General features: G+C 43.8%; 1 long non-coding RNA gene across 1 annotated transcript in view; it reads left to right on the plus strand.

The window, feature by feature from the left end:
* Positions 1-17,016, plus strand: part of LOC125616272 — a 66,189-nt gene that overhangs the window by 43,366 nt on the left and 5,807 nt on the right. Inside the window, exons 2-3 of the long non-coding RNA XR_007346907.1 lie at positions 11,688-11,832; positions 14,002-14,096. This is a non-coding gene — a long non-coding RNA (uncharacterized LOC125616272). The remainder of the gene's footprint in view (positions 1-11,687; positions 11,833-14,001; positions 14,097-17,016) is intronic.

Here is a 17,016-nt window from a genome sequence, read left to right on the forward strand (position 1 = left end):
TATATATATATATAGAGAGAGAGAGAGAGAGAGAGAGAGAGAGGAAGAGAGAGCCTTAAATTCAGGGCCTAAAACCTGCTCTAGCCAAGTTTCAGTCAAGTAATAAATCACTAATTGTTTAAGACCATCTGGGCTGCATTTTTCTATTCCTTGGCATTGGACTTTGTTAGAATAACAAAAGGCGGAAATGGTGTTCTTACTCATCCCTCCCAAACATGAACAATAACCTCTTTGTTCTAAGACCCCTGGTTCTTCACATAGAGCATTACAATTACCTGGAAGGAGAAAAAGACCAAAAAAAAAAAAAAACTACAACAAAACAAAACAAAAAAAAACGATCTAACAAATTGAAAAACAAAACCAAAAAATCCAATAAACTTGAAAAAAAAAAAAAGCAACACTAAAAACAAAACCAAAAATCCAATAAACTAAAGCAAAATAAAACAAACAAGCAAGAAAACCCCAAACCAAAGGAATTACCTGAAGGACTTATTCAAACAGTTTACTAGATTCTACTACTTGAGTTTCTAATTTAGAGGCCTAAAGTAAGTCAATGACCTGCATTTCTGGCAAGTTACCAAGTAATACTGCCTACTGGTCCCGAGACCACACTCTGAGAGCCACTGTTCTAGGATACAGATAAGATACTGCCTGACTATGTTGATTAACATGCTTTGTCCAGGTTCATATATCATGGACTTCATCTTCATGTCAAGAAATACAAATTGGACCTGGGCATGTAGCACAATGATAGAGCTTTTGGGTAGATCGTATGTGGTCCTGGGTTCAATCCTCAGCTCTGCAAAACATAGAAATAGAAATTTTTATCATCCTTTTGCATGACTACCTGCTACTATATGGTACAGATACTGGAATTTGTCTGACCATGTTACTAATAATAGCCACATCTGTTATTCTGTTTTTCTGGATTATTACATCAACATAATCTATCCTGCAGTAGTACCATTGTATATGAATCCTGGTTTGGTAATTGCCATAGGGTAAATTCCTAAAAGTAGAATTGCTAGATCAAAGGGAAATGTTAGTTTATTTTCTTATGTCATGGTCATAATCCATCCAATCTCCCATCAAGTCTCCCCTTCTAGATACATTACCCTTAGCCTTAGGTCTTTTGTGGGGGAACTTTTGGTCTATTTTGCCTTAGCTGGCCAGAACACAAGCCATTTGCCTTGAGCAGTCTTTCCTTCTTGCTAAAGAATTGGAGCACAAAAGACCAGGGCACACTTGGGCTGATCCAATCTTAACAGTAATATAACTAGTTTTTGTCAGGGAGAGAATGGGAACCTAAGAAGTTCTTTTTTCTTTTCTTTATTGTGGTACTAGAGATTGAACCCAGGGATGCTTTACCACTGTGCAACATCCCCCTCCCTTTTTACTTCTTATCATGAGACAGGGTCTCACTAAATTGCTGAGGCTGTCCTCAAACTTTAAATCCTCCTGCCTCAGCCTACCAAATTGCTGGGATTATAGGACATAGTGCCCCCAAACCATGCCTGATTCTTCTTAAATCTTTCTATCCTTCTATCAAAAGAATTTAAGTGTGTTAGCCTGGTCATATTTCTATTTGAGCAAAAATTTAGGCAATAGCTTAATACTCAAGATATGGGACTAGAAGTTGCATTTGACTATCATCTGCTTAGCATCTCAGACATAAAAGAAGGTCACCCGGCAAGGGGAAAATCGGGGTCCATTTTCTCCTCTGCATGCCTGGCTATGGAAGAATTTATTTTCAGATGTATTTGCCCTCCTCTGTCAGAGCTGCACCTCGAGTTCATCCAGGATCTTTAGCATGATTCAAAAAAGAGGCCTCCGCAGAAGAGACTTGGCAAACAGCACAGATGATGTCTGATTATTACTGCTTTTTCCCTGAGTTCTTTAGAAAGTAGAGCCTGAGGCAATAATTGAGATACATAATGTAATTTTTTATTTGAAATACTGAAGTTTATTTCTTGTTCACTTAAAAACTCAGTACCAAATGGTCCATTACTGCCATTGATTTGTAGCCATGCTTGGTCCAATTATCGATGCTTCCCAGCCAGTGCACAGGCAGGGAAAAAGGCTTGGGAGACGGAGATAGACAGGAGGTTGAACTGTTTCTAAGGGGAAGACTTAGCATTTGCATATGCCATCTCTTCTCTCTTCTCATTGGCAAGAACAAATCGTTACATCAGTGACACTCGGTTGCAAGGGTTCTTTTTGTATCTGGGCAGCCATGTAGAAGGCACTAGAATTTTAATTTGGGAGATTCAAACCAAGGCAGGTAGTGTTGAGGAAAGAAGAGAAGCCAGGCCTAGAAAGATGTGAGGTTGTGTGAAGCTTTGCAACACCCATCAGTAGCAAAGAGATGGATGGACCGCTCTGCTGGTTGGTTTGATTTGCACAGACATTTTTCTTTCTTTCCTTCTTTTTCTTTTTTCTTTTCTTTCTTTTTTTTTTTTTTTTTTTTTTTGGGTACCAGGGATTGAACCCTGGCACTTAACCACTGAGCCACATCCAGGATCTTGCTGAGTTGCTTAGGGCCTTGCTAAGTTGCTGAGACTGGCTTTGAACTTGGACTCCTCCTGCCTCAGCCTGGGATTACAGGCATGGGCCACCGTGCCCCGCCTGCACGTAATATTTTTTGACAAAGTGTGCCAGGAAGAACTGTGATTGGGAGCAGCTCACAGAAGGGGGAGATTTATCTGCTCCAGTCCCTCCTGTCTTCTGGTTCTCACAGGCCAAGGTTCACCCCCAATGGGATCTAATTCTTCTCTATCCCTGTTTCAAATGCTCTGGAAATAGATGGATGACTTCCTGTGAATGAAGTGGGCAAGTGGGGAAAGGCACTTAGGAGAACCCGAGAAGGTGAACAAGGTCCTTGTTCCAATGCATTACTTAATATCATCTGGAGGGGAAAATAGGAGGGACCTCAATAAAAAACTTTCTGAATCCCGGGCTCAGTGGTACATGCCTATAATCCCAGCAGTTTGGGAGGCTGAGGCAGGAGGATTGCTAATTCAAAGCCAGCCTCAGCAATGTAACAAGGCCTTAAGCAACTCACTGAGACCCTGTCTCTAATTAAAAATTTAAGAATGGGCTGAGGATGTGGCTCAGTTGTTGAAAGCCTGTGGGCTCAATCTCCATTAAAACAAACAAACAAACAAACAACAAAAAAAGAAAACCTGTGGAGATCTAGGTCTCACCTGCACACCAAAGAGTCTTCTTGTGCTTTAGCTCAAAAGGATCATATTCAATTTTTTACTTCTAACCTTTATTTTAAAGGAAAAGAAATACACTTTGGGGCTGGGGTGTGTGGTTCAGTGGTAGAGTGTGTGCTTAGCATGTGCAAGGCGCTGGGTTCAAGCTTAATCAGTTTTCTTGCACATAATCCAGGGTGATTTCACAGCTAAAAGCCTATTCATTGGTGTCTAGCAGAAACCCAGGACTTATCCCATCAAGTCTTCAGCTGTGAAACTAAGGACATTAGGGTTCACCCTTCATATTTTGAAGCATTACTCCCTATCCTCCACGTCTGGAGAGCTGTATTACAGACAGAGTGTATGTCCCATAAAGTAAACTGTTGCATTTTCTTGACTCAGCTATTCCTGGTTGCAAAGACAATGATTCATGTAGCCCATGCCAGTTTCCAAGTGAGAAAGCAAAGAGGGGAAAATAATTAGGAAGATTCATTCACAAGCCGGGCACAGTGGTGCTCGCCTGTAATCCCAGTGGCTCAGGAGGCTGAGGCAGGAGGATCTCGAATTCAAAGCCAGCCTCATCCCTGGTAACCCTCCCGCCCCCAAAGATTCATCTACAGACCTCTCGCCATTTTTCCTCCAAGCCTACTTGTATAAATCCACTGGGTTCCAAGCAGAGTGTGGTGGCACACCCCTGTAATCCCTGCACTGAGAGGTGGAGGCAGGAGAATCATAAATTTGAGGTAAGCCTCAGCTATTTGGGGAGGTCCTGAGCAACTTAGCAAGACGTGTCTCAGAATTAAAAAAGAAAAAAAAAAGCTGGGAATGTGGCTCAATGGTTAAGCGCCCCTAGGTTCAATCTCCATACCAATTAAGTAAATAAATGAATAAATAAAAAAATAAAACCAGAGTCAGCAACACTGGGAACTGTCCTTTCTAGTTCTAAATCATCAAAAAAGATAGAGGTACAACCAGAGAGAGAGAGAGCCCTTGGAAAAGAATAGTAGGGGAGATGAGATTTCAGAGATTTGAGTGTGAACAAATGAACAAGCTAGCCTCTGCTCTTTTCTCTAGCCACTCCCCTTGACTCAGTTTCCCTGCCTCCCTCCCGTCCAGCAATATAGAATGTTCTGGTGTGGATGTGAGGTGTCCCCAAAAGCTCACATGTGAGACAACTCGAGAAGGTCCAGAGGAGACATGACTGGGCTGTGAGAGCCTTAACCCAACCAGTGAATGAACCCCTGATGGGATTAACTGGGTGGTGGCTGGAGGCAGGTGGGTGTGGCTGGAGGAGGGGGCATTGGGGGCGTGGCTTTGGGGTCTCTATTTGTCTCTGGAGAGTGGAGTCTCTCTCTGCTTCCTGATCACCATGTGAGCTGCTTCCCTCCACCACACTCTTCCTCCATGATGTCCTGCCTCCCCTCCATCCCCCAGGAATGGAACCTGCTGTCTGTGGACTGAGACCTCTGAAACCATGAGCCCCCAAATGAACTCTTCCTCCTCTACCGTTGTGCTGGTTGGGTCTTTTAGTCATAGCAGGAAAAAAAAAAAAAAAAAGCTGATGAAACACTGGACCTTACAGTTCCTCAAATTTACACGTCCCTTGGTAGCACCCTGGAGCTCTTCTTCCCAGATGGACAGTATTTCTCAGTTCAAATGACCTTTGCCACAGAGAACTTCCCCAGGCACCTAACTCCAGGGAGTCCCCAACAATGCTCTTGGGTTTATCCTGTTTAATTGTTTTCTGAGCCCATTCTACTATCTGCAATCACGGCTTTGTTCACCTATCAGTTCTGTGTGTGTGTGTGTGTGTGTGTGTGTGTGTGTGTTGCTGGGGACTCAACCCGGGGCCTTGTGCATGCAAGGCAAGCTCTCTACCAACTGAGCTCTATCCCCAGCCCCCTTAAATGTCTTTTCTGTTCTAGAACATACATCTCATAAAGATAAGAACCTCATTTGACCTTATCACTACTCTAGTCCTAGGGACTGGAAGAGGCTGGAATTTAGTCAATACAAAGAACACTTGAGGCTAGAGTTGTGGCTCAGAGGTAGAGCACTTGCCTAGCATGTGTGAAGCACTGGGTTTGATCTTCAGCACCACATAAAAATAAAGTCCATTGACAACTACAAAAATCTTTAAAAAAAAAAACAACTACAAAAATATTTTAAAAAACAAACAAACAAAACCAAAGCATACTTGATGTGTACTCAGGCAGTTTGGGTCCACTTCAGCCCTGGGCACCTGGGCTCATTTGTCCATCTTCCCAAGCTTCATGCTCTCATCTGCAAAATGCTGGCAATAATACCTACCTCACAGAGGATTTGTGAAGATCACTGGAACAACACTCCTGAAAATCATCTGTAATCTGTTCCTAACAATTTCATTTGGCTTCCAAAAGCAGGTTGAAGAATAAATGAAGGAAGGAAGGAGACAGCATGCTGGGAAGAGAAGGCTTACAATTTGAGACAGAGCATGAAATCTCTACATAATTCTAGAATGTCAGGGCAGCAAAAGGTGTCAAAATATAGTGCAGTAGACTATAGTGACACAGCCACTTTATAGCAGGTCAACTCACAATAGCTAAGCTATGGAGCCAATCTAAGTGCCCTTCAATAGATGAATGGATAAAGTAAATGTGGTATATGTACACAATGGAATTTAACTGAGCCATAAAGAAGAATGAAATTATGGCATTTGCTGGTAAATGGATGAAACTGGAAACCATCATGCTAAGTCAAATAAGCCAATCTCAAAAAACCAAAGGCCAAATGTTTTCTCTGATATGTGGTTGATGACTTATAATGGGAGTGGGGAGGAAGGGACGAATCGAAGTTCATTGGATTGGGGCTGGGGTTGTGGCTCAGTGGTATGTTTGCAATGTATAAGGCACTGGGTTTGATTCTCAGCATCACATATAAATAAATAAATAAAGGTTCATCAACAACTAAATATATTTTTTAAAAAAAAGAAGTTCATTGGATGAGACAAAGGGAAATGAAGGGAAGGAAGGGATGGGAACAGGAAAGACAGTGGAGTGAGTGGGACAGAACTTTCCCGTGTTCACATATGAGCACACGACCAGGGAAACCCCACATCATGTCCAACCATAAGAATGGGAGGTTAGACTCCATGTATGTGTGATAGGTCAGAATACACCCTACTGTCATGTGTAACTAAAAACAACAAATAAAATATTTTAAAAAATGTATTTGATAAACAAAAGCAAAAAATAAAACTTTAAATAAAAATAGTGCAGTGACTTTCAGAAGCCCTGGGGTCTCTTGAGGGCCCCTACAACCCACAGTAGTGAAAGAGAACAGTTGGGAAAAAGAGGCTGAATCCTGGACCGTCTTTCCCTCATTCAGTGAGATGAGCGCCACTTTCTTCTTGGACATTATTTCGGGAGCTGGCTGTCTGTTGCTCTACCTGTCCCCCTCCTTTCCTCTGAGGCTCTGATTTTGTGTGTAGTGGCAACGGCTCAACTTCACACCATAGAGGATGCTCGGTGTCACTCAGGACCTTCAGCTTCTCGGCCTCCCTGGCAGCTGCGAGTTGATGTGTCCCCCAGTCTGGCCACGAAACCCCAGAGGTGAACTGCTGCTGCTCAAGTTTTTGGAAAAACTTTGACTTCCTTGTTAGGAAGGGAACCCCGCGTGGCTGGTGCCGTCTCTCTCTTCCTGGATCCTCTCTTCCACGCTAGCATCCCATCTGCCACAAATCAGGAGCCGTGTGGCCATGTAGCTGTGAGCCTGACGGGCGCGCCTGTACAGGGACACATTGACTATGGGACACATTGGCTCTGACCTCCATGAGCCTCTGAAGTTGTTGCAGCAACCTCCTGGCTGGAGACTTCTTGCCACGGAAGGAAGAAGCCACTGTTGTCTGAGTCACTTCAGTTGGGGTTTCTGTCACTTGTATCCCCAAAAGCAGTCCTGACAGTTACATGCATGTTGTGCTTCCCGATAGGATTGTGGGTGCAGCAGGGATTCTGAGGCTGATAGGAATTTGAAATATCATGATTTCATTCCCTCTTCTCATTTGACAGATAAGGAAACCGTTCTGCTGTGTATTGCTATGTTATAAACCTAGTGGCTCTCGAAGGTCGTGAATACAAGCAGGTGTGCTTTACTGGGGGACGGAGCATTGCCGATTAGCTGCCACCGAAACTGAGGCCCAGATTCTGAAAGCTATTTGCCTCAGCTAATAGTCATGATTATTTAAATTAGAATATCAAACCAAGTGCAGTGGCACACGCCTGTAATCCCAGCTGCTCAGGCAACTGAGGCAGGAGGTTGCCAGTTCAAAGCCAGCCTCAGCAACTTAGTGAGGCCCTAAGCAACTCAGTGAGACCCTGTCTCTAAATAAATTACAAAATAGGGCTGGGGATGGGGCTCAGTGGTTGAGTGCCCCTGGGTTCAATCCCTGGTACCAAAATAAAATAAATTAGAATATCACTGGAGGACTGGGAGCTCCAAAGCAGGATGGTAGGGGGATGACGGGAAAGAGAAAGTATTTATCCTTAGCCCAGGTTTTCAGATCTCTCCACTATTGATATTTGGTGTTGGGTAAATTGTGTAGAGGGCTTTCTTGTGTATCAGCTGCTGACTGTAGTTCAGATGTCGCCCCAAAGGGCCATGTGTCAAAGGCTTGGTCCCCAGGGCAGTGCTACTGGGAGGTGCTGTGGACTCAGGAGGTGGGGCTCAGTGGGGTCCTTAGGTCATTGGTACATGCTCTTGAAGCAGCTTGTGAGACCCCAGTCTCTTCCTGTTTCCCTCCTACTCATAAGATAAGCCATTTAGCAATTTGCTGTGTGCTCTCCAACATGGTCATCCGTCACCCCCAGATCCAAGCATCGGGACCACTCCATCTTGAACTGGAGCCAAAACTCCAAAACGGTGAGCCAAAACCAACCTTTTATCTTTAAAAGTTAATTGTCTTGGGTATTTTACTCAAGTATCACGAAGCTTATGCCCTCTAGATGGATGGACACATAGACACAGCATCCTCTAGATGCTGTATCTTCTCCCCTTAATTTGTGACAATAAAAAAACTCCAGATGTTGCTAAATGTCCCCTTGGGTGAAAACCCACTCTTTAGTTGAGAACCACCATCCCAGCCTTAGGGGTGTTTAGAAGCCCAGCTGGGCGGAAGGCCTGTCTTCCAGGTAGACCAGTAGAATTTATTTATTTGTACTGGGGATTGAGCCCAGGGGCACTTAACACGGAGCCACATCCCCAGCCCTTTTTATGTTTTGTTATGAGACAGGGTCTCCCTGAGTTGTTCAGGGCCTCACTAAGTTGCTGAGGCTGGCCTTGAACTTGTGATCCTGCTGCCTCAGCTGCCTGAGCACCTGGGATTACAGGTGTGCACCGTTGCACCTGGCAACTAGTAGAATTGATATTCTTAAATTCTTCCATTGAGAAATGAAAAGGACAAGGAGAGTCAATTTTATAGTCTGGCCGCATGTTTTACGTGGAGTCTTTACATTGGCTCAAGGTGTGTTAAGTTTCTGCTCTAAATGCCCCAAGTTTATTTATTTATTTTTTATTTTTTAGACGTTGGTGGACCTTTATTTTATTCATTTATTTATATGTGGTGCTGAGAATTGAACCCAGTGCCTCACACATCCTAGGCAAGTGCTCTACCACTGAGCCACCACCCCAGCTCCCCAAGTTCATTGTTAAGCTTTTAAGATGATGTCCCCCAAGTGAAATCTGAACAGGTGTCCTGCTTCACGGCCAGTACACAGCACGAACCAACTCCCTCTTGCCCTTGCCTTTTCTTTTACCAAGAATCATCTTTAGAGAAGTAGGTGGATTTTAAAGCCCTGAGGTTGGGTGAGATCAGCTTGAGAAATAGGCAGGTAAAGAAAGAAGAAAAGGTAGTGGTGTAGGCCAGAATCCACCCTGAGGCCCTCCAACAGGTAGAGGTGGGGAGGGAGGAAGGGAGGGAGGGACAGACAGATAGACAGATGATAGATGGACCCATAGATACACAGATGACAGATAGATGGACACAGAGACACACACATAGATGTGTGGACAGATAGATGGACACATAGATAGATAGATACACAGATACATAGATACTTAAATAGATAAAATAGACCACCAGGATCCAGAAAAATGCTTGTAAACAGAAGACCAGAACAATGGCTGAATATAGTGGCATACACCTATAATCCTACCTCCTCTGTGGCTGAGGCAGGAGGGTCGCAAGTTCCAGGCCAGCCTGGGCAACGCTTAGTGAGACCCTATCCCAAAATAAAAAATAAAAAGAGCTGGAGATGTGGCTCAGTGGTAAAGTGCCCCTGGATTCTATCCTGGTACTGGAAAAAAAGGAAGGGAGGGAGGGAGGGAGGAAAAAGAAAAGAAATAAAAAAAAATGTATGTATGTGCACGAATATACATATATATATACACACAAGCCTTTTGTTTTTTTCCTAGTTTGTAGATACACACATATGCATACACACATTAAAATGCATATACACACGTATATGCACATACTTATATACATGCGTGCATATATTTATGTGTGCATGTGTGTGCAAACTTCATATGCACGCATGCATATGTTGTATGTATACAGATGTATGTACAGATATATCCTACTCAGTTGAAAACCTATTGAATCTATGGATTAGCAAGAATAATTGGAAGTATCTCTGATTATACTTGGACATGCCGGGTCCAGTCTTGGGATTGCCTCCTGTAGAACCTGAGGGGGAATGCCATGAGCTCTGGGGAACTGGCCTGCCTAACACACCCCAGGGTCCACAGTGCCTCGAAAAGGACGTGACACAGGGCAGGTGCTCATGATGAGTTTGTTGAATGAACAGGTGTCTGTACTCAAACAACTCAGGAAGGGCCAGGTGACTTGCGTGATTAGGTATAGCTCTGTGTGACTGCATCGTGGTCAACGCCTGCTGGTCCCTGCCTGGATCCCGTCCATCTAGAGGGACGCCCAGCCTCGGGCTGCTGTGAGCAGTGGCTTGATCCAGGTCAGAGATGATGATCTGTGACCAGGGATTGTCATAGAAATATTAGAGGTGGTGGATTCGGTTCAGTCTCCAACACTCTAGGGGGGAAAGTGGTACCCAACCACTGGGTACGTTTTGATAGCAGAGCCGACCCGAACTCCTGGTGGCTAGGACATGGAAAAGTGACACAAAGAGAACAGGCAAGGATGGTCCACGGGTTCTGGCCAGAGCAGCTGGGTGGGGGAAGTTGAGGTTTGCTAAGATTTGGAACAAGTGGGGCAGAGACACAGACATGCATATTTGATCATGTTAATTCCCAGCGTATCTGCTAGACGTCCAAGAGGACAAACTGAGTAAATGGTTTAATACTTGAATCTGAGGTTCACAAGATAGACTGGGGCTACAGATAATTTGGGAGTTATCTGCATATGGATGATGTTTAAAGCCACAAGACTGAAAAAACAAACAAGAAATCACCCACAAATTGAGTGTGTTTAGAGAACAGAACAATAAGGGTTGAACCCCAGAAATTTTTTTTAAATATATTTTTTATTTGTTCTAATTAGTTATACATGACAGTAGAATGCATTTGGACACATCATACACAAATGGAGTGCAACTTCTCATTTTTCTATTGTACATGATGTAGAGGTACACAAGTCATGCAATCATATATGCACATAGGGTAATAATATCCAATTCATTCTACTATCCTTCCTACCCTCATACTCCCTTCCCTCCCTTCACTCCCCTCTGTCCAGTCCAAAATACCTCTATTCTCCTCCCCCTTATTGTGAATTAGCACCCACATATCAGAGAAAACATTTGGCCTTTGATCTTTGGGATTGGCTTATTTCAGTTAACATGAGAGTCTCCATTTCCATCCATTTACCAGTAAATGCCATAATTTCATTCTTCTTTATGGCTGAGTAATAGTCCATTGTTTATTGATACCACATTTTCTTTATCTATTCATCTGTTGAAGGGCACCTAGGTTGGTTCCATAGCTTAGCTATTGTGAATTGAGCTGCTATAAACATGGATGGGGCCATGTCACTCTAGTATGCTGATTTTAAGTCCTTGGGTATAAACCTAGGAGTGGGATAACTGGGTCAAATGGTTGTTCTATTCCTAGTTTTCTGAGGAATCTCCAGACTGCTTTCCTTAATGGTTGCACCAATTTGCAGTCTCACCAGCAATGTATGAGTCTATCTTTTTCCCCACATGCTCGTCAACATTTATTATTGCTTGTATTCTTGGTGATTGCCATTCTGACTTAACCCTAGGAGCTTTAAAGGTAAAGGTCGGTCCCAAAGTTTCTATAAAAGTCACTTCCTTGCAGTGTAATAAGTTTCTCAGTCTTTCTCAGATCTACAAATTTGGTTTTTTTACTCATCATTTGAATCAAATTATTGCTGCTCCAGGTATCTATGGCTGCATAACAAACTTGACCAAAACTCAGTGACTTAAGACACCATTTATTTTAATACATCTCCTCATCTTGCAGTGTCCAGTGTGGGCTGGGCTGGCGATTCTCCTGGTTTTCTTGGGGTAGCTGGAAGACTGTCACTGGTATTCTGCTGGGGAATGAATGAATACATTCATGGAAGACTGATGTGGAGTGAATCTTGTGGCCGATCACGTAGGAGCAGGTGAGAAGGGGTTCCGTTCTCCTGCGCAGGAAGGAGGGTTGGGCCTTCCTGGAGAGAGGCTTTCAGGGCAGCTGCAGAAGTGCAGGGAAATGACCAGAAGTCTGGAGAATTGCAGCATAAATAAAGAGAGACAGTTTATAGGGAGCAGAGAATCCAGAATCCCGCTAGTGTGCAGGTGTTCCTCGAGATCACTGCTTTCATCTCATTGACGACTGAGCCTTGACCTTGGGAGCTGAGGACTCCTGTGTCAGAAGCCATAGCTCTATGTATTTTTTGGGGGGGGGAGAGTACCCAGAATTGAACCCAGGGGTGTGTAACCACCAAGCCACATCCCCAGCCCTCTTTATATATTTTATTTAGAGACAGGGTCTCACTGAGTTGCTTAGGGCCTCACTAGGTTGCTGAGGCTGGCTTTGAACCTGTGATCCTCCTGCCTCAGCCTCCTGAGTCTCTGGGATTACAGGTGTGCACCACCCCACCTGGATCTACATACCTCTCAGGGAATATGTTCTAGACTTTTCAGGAAGAAAAAGTTGTTTCTTCTTTTGTGTCCTCACAGCATTTTGAACCCAGGAAATCCTCATTAAACTGATGAAAACGTCAGATAAAGACACTAAAATGAGGAGCTCATTTTAATGCATATTGTAGGCATGCATTTGGGGAGAGGGCAGATTTAGTAGCAATTTACCTTGAAAGAAAATAAAAATAAAATTACAAAAAAAAGTTTTTTTTTCTTATTCAATTAAATGTTATTTCTGGTTGCGACTAGATGCAAGAGACAAAGAACGAAATAAGTGCTGATTGTTTCATTTGTCATACAGTTTTATTGAATAAAATTTTATAAAATGACAAGTCATTCGTCATTCAAATGTCACTTTGCTATTTTATTAATGAAAGATTGCTTTTGCATACTCACACACACACATACACACACACAATGCTTTAAAATTTTTTGGTCTGTAATTTATTTATAGAAACAGCATAAGTTGGAAGTATACAGCTCAATGAATTTTCCTTCTTTTTTTTTTTTTTGGTACTGGGGATTGAACTCAGGGGCACTTAACCACTGAGCCCCATCCCCAGCTGTTTTTATATTTTATTTAGAGACAGGGTCTCACTGAGTTGCTTAGGGCCTCGATAAGTTGCCGAGGCTGGCTTTGAACTTGCCATCCTCCTGCCTCAGCTGCTGGGATTTCCAGGCGTGGCCGGTTCTCATTTTCATAAACCATCCCCAGGGACGCAGTTGGCACCTAGCTCTAGAACAGAACATGACCAGCAGCTAAGTGTTCCCCTTGTCCAAATGCAGTCAGGACCCAACCCTACCCCTCCACCCAGGTAGCAACTCTCCTGACTTCTAATAATAGGGGTGAGTTTTGATTGTTCTTAAATTTTATATGAATTGAACTGCATTTTGTTAGTTGGCTTCTTTTTCTCATATCTGTAAGGTTTACCTATGTTGTTGCTGGTAGTGGTTTTTGTTTGTTTGTTTGTTTTTCTTTCTTTTTATTTTCTTTTTGGTTGGTGGTGTAGGTCCTTTAAAAATGCATTATTATTGCTGTGTTCTCCATTGCATCAGAGATACCAAAGTTCATCTGTTCCACCGTTATTGGGTATTTGGGAAGCTTCCAGTTGGAGGTGCTTGGTCATGCCTAGGATACTCCATTCCAAAATATGTCACTTGGCATTTGAGAAAGCTGCAGAAGCAAGAAAGTCTCTGTGCTCTTTGTTGCCTTTGAAGCAGTCCACAGAGTCTAGCCAGCCTTCCCCTGAAGGTCATAGACCTTCTTCCCCAGAAATTCCCGGCATTCCCTTCTATCTCCACAGAAAGGGATGAAGATGAGGAGGTGCCTAAGTCCTCCTGCCCCCCAGTTTTTCACCATTAAATCCTACTCTGTTCTTCCCTCACTATACTTCTGCCTGCCCCCTCCATAAAAAATATAGCTTCTGTAATCCCAGCAACTCAAGAGGCTGAGGCAGGAGGATTTCAAGTTTGAGACCAGCCTGGGAAATTTAGTGAGACTCTGCTTCAAAATAAAAATACAAAAAAGGGCTGGGGACTTGGCTCAGTGGTACAGTACCTGGGTTAATCCCCTTGTGCTACCCCACCACACACACATTTATTTATTATGTATTTATTTTTTCCTGTTTGGATCTTCATTTCTGTTACAGTTTGAAGGTGACGTGGCCCCCCAAAGCTCACGTGTGAGACATGCAGGAAGGTCCAGAGGAGACATGACTGGGCTGTGAGAGCCTTAACCCAACCAGTGAGTGAACCCCTGATGGGATTAACTGGGTGGTGGCTGGAGGCAGGTGGGTGTGGCTGGAGGAGGGGGCATTGGGGGCGTGGCTTTGGGGTCTCTATTTGTCTCTGGAGAGTGGAGTCTCTCTCTGCTTCCTGATCACCATGTGAGCTGCTTCCCTCCACCACACTCTTCCTCCATGATGTCCTGCCTCCCCTCCAGCCCCGAGGAATGGAGCCTGCTGTCTATGGACTGGGACCTCTGAAACCCTGAGCCCCCAGATAAACTTTTCCTCCTCTACAGTTGTTCTGGTCAGATCTTTAAGTCACAGCAGTGAAAGAGCTGACTGAAACAATTTCTAAAAGTTCCCAGGTCACATAAAACTTAAGAAGGAAAATTCGCATGTTTTTCTCTTGTTAATCTGTCTTTTGTTACAGGAGCCTGAGCATGAACCTAGACTTGACATGGAAAAGATATTACTGTGTCTCTTTGTGCCTGTCATGAACATTTTAGGGCAAGAGATTTGGTGCACTTGTGTAGGCATTTCTCTTGGGTCACGCTGTGGTTGTTCTTGTCTGGGAATCTGTGAACTTGGCCCTGATCAAAATTGTTGCTTCAGTGATGTATCCTTGTTAGAACTCTTATGTGTTGAATGTGACAATTAATACATTTTACAAAAGAGTACCTAGTGGGACTGGGGCTGGGGCTGGGGATGTCACTCAGTGAGAAAGCACTTGCCTAGCAAGTGTGAGGCCCTGGGTTTGATCCCCAGTATAGCAAAAAAAAAAAAAAAATCAATGATTCAGCACAAAAATTAAAAGTTATGATACCCCCAATTTTGCAGATATAGAAGCAAAATAGCAGGGTGCAAATGAGGTTATTAAAACAATTTTTTTATCATAGGAGAAATAGCATTGATGCTTCTGTCTTGAAAACAGATGCCCTCAAGGAGATGAAGCTTCCCGTTAAGCTCTCATTCATGCTGTGTCTCCAGTACATGCAAAAAATGTCCCCCCACACATCACCCAGCAACTGCAGGCGGAGAAGTGGTCCACTTCTTTAAAATAGATGAAAGACTTTGCAGAGCAGCGAGAAGTTGACATATCTCACTTGTGGGGGTGCGGGATTGTCATCAAGGCCCTGCGTCATGGTGAAATTGGCAGTATTTTTGTTCTTCCTTTTAGGCAGATAAATAACAATGCATTCAGGAACAGCAATGGCTTAGAGCTGGTGACATATGGTAATTAGGAGAATATTAAAGCTATAATTTATTAGTGCTAGTGTTGTACTCAGCAATTTACAAACATTCTCCCATTTAATTTAATCTTCACAGCAGCTTTATATGATAGGGAAGATTTGGGGCCAGGGAGAAATTAGGTACTTGGAGCAAAGCTACGTGGTAGCGATGGAGTCAGCCTCCTTCTGAATGATTACTGCCCAGGGCTGGGAGGTCTGAGAGTGTCCAGCTGTGCCAGTGGAAGATGAGTTCAGTCCAGGTGAGGAGGGCAGCAAGGTCCTATTGGCATTGTGTCAGGGTAGTGTTCTCTCCTCCAGTTTTACCAGTCATAAAGCCACCTCCGGTCCCAGTTCTCACCCTCTGTTAACTGCATGGGTTGATATAGTTTAATAGTGTTCTTATAATCTCTCTGTTGCGATATTATTCCCCGTCGTGTCTGTTTTCAACACAACGGCTAGAGTGAATATTTTTTTTTTAATTTTTTATTGTTGGTTGTTCAAAACATTACATAGTTCTTGATATATCATATTTCACACTTTGATTCAAGTGGGTTATGAACTCCCTTTTTTACCCCGTATACAGATTGCAGAATCACATCAGTTACACATCCATTGATTTACATGATGCCATACTAGTGTCTGTTGTGTTCNGAGACTAGCTCAGCGGTTCCTTCGACAGAAAACTTACAATAGAGTGAATATTTAAAACCTGAAGCAGCCAGGAGCAGTGGCACTGGCCCGTAATCCCAGCACCTCGGAGGCTGAGGCTGGAGGATCAAGAGTTCAGAGCCAGCCTCAGCCATTTAGCAAGGCCCTAAGCAACTCAGTGAGAACCTGTCTCTAATAAAATATTTTTTAAAAAAGGGCTGGGGATGTGGCTCAGTAGTTGAGCACCCCTGGGTTCAACCCACAGTACTCAAAAAAAAAAAAAAAAAAAAAAGTACGGCCTAAAGTAGAAAAAAATAAACAAAATCTAAAGCAGAATATGTCACTTATCAGGACTGGGGTGTAGCTCAGTGGTACAGCCCTTACCTAGAATGTAGGAAGTCCTGGGATTGATCCCTAGCACTGCATAAACAAATAAATAAGCAAGCAAATAAATAAGAAATCCTTCCAAGGATTCCTACCTCACTTGGCATGAAAACTGAAGTCTTCACAGCCCCCTATAAGGCCTTGGGCCTGGTGACCTGACGTCACCCTCTGACTTCTTCTCTAATCACCCCCCCTCCCGTAGTTCCAGCCATAGCAGCCTTTCTCAGTGCGGGTCCCCCACCTGGAACAGACGTGGAGACAAGGATTTGAGTGTCAATCACTTTTTTTGGAAAGTGAAGGGAATGCCCTTAGGAAATTGAAAGGGAGGTAGGAAAGGGAACTCTCCCAATACAGGGTGTGTCGCCAAAGCCAAGGTGGGCAACAGATATTAATCCCACTGGAAAGTTCTGGAAGCCAGGTCATGCAAGAACTTAGCCTGCCTGAGGGGCAGGGGGCTTGGATCTCTATCCAGCAACTCCTGTCTGTCCCTGGCCTGTGTCACCTCCTGCCACTGCTAGGAAGCTGTGTGTGGGGACAGGACAGGGGTCAGTGCCAGAGAGAGCCCTCAAGCAAAATGAGGGCTAGGCCCGAGGTGTGTGGGCGGGACCTGAGGATGTCCCTCACAGGCCCCTGACGTTGCTGTCCCTCTACCTGGAACACTCCCCACTGAGATACG

This window comes from Marmota marmota, unplaced genomic scaffold, assembly GCF_001458135.2.
Source record: "Marmota marmota marmota unplaced genomic scaffold, marMar, whole genome shotgun sequence".
Lineage (NCBI taxonomy): Eukaryota > Metazoa > Chordata > Mammalia > Rodentia > Sciuridae > Marmota > Marmota marmota.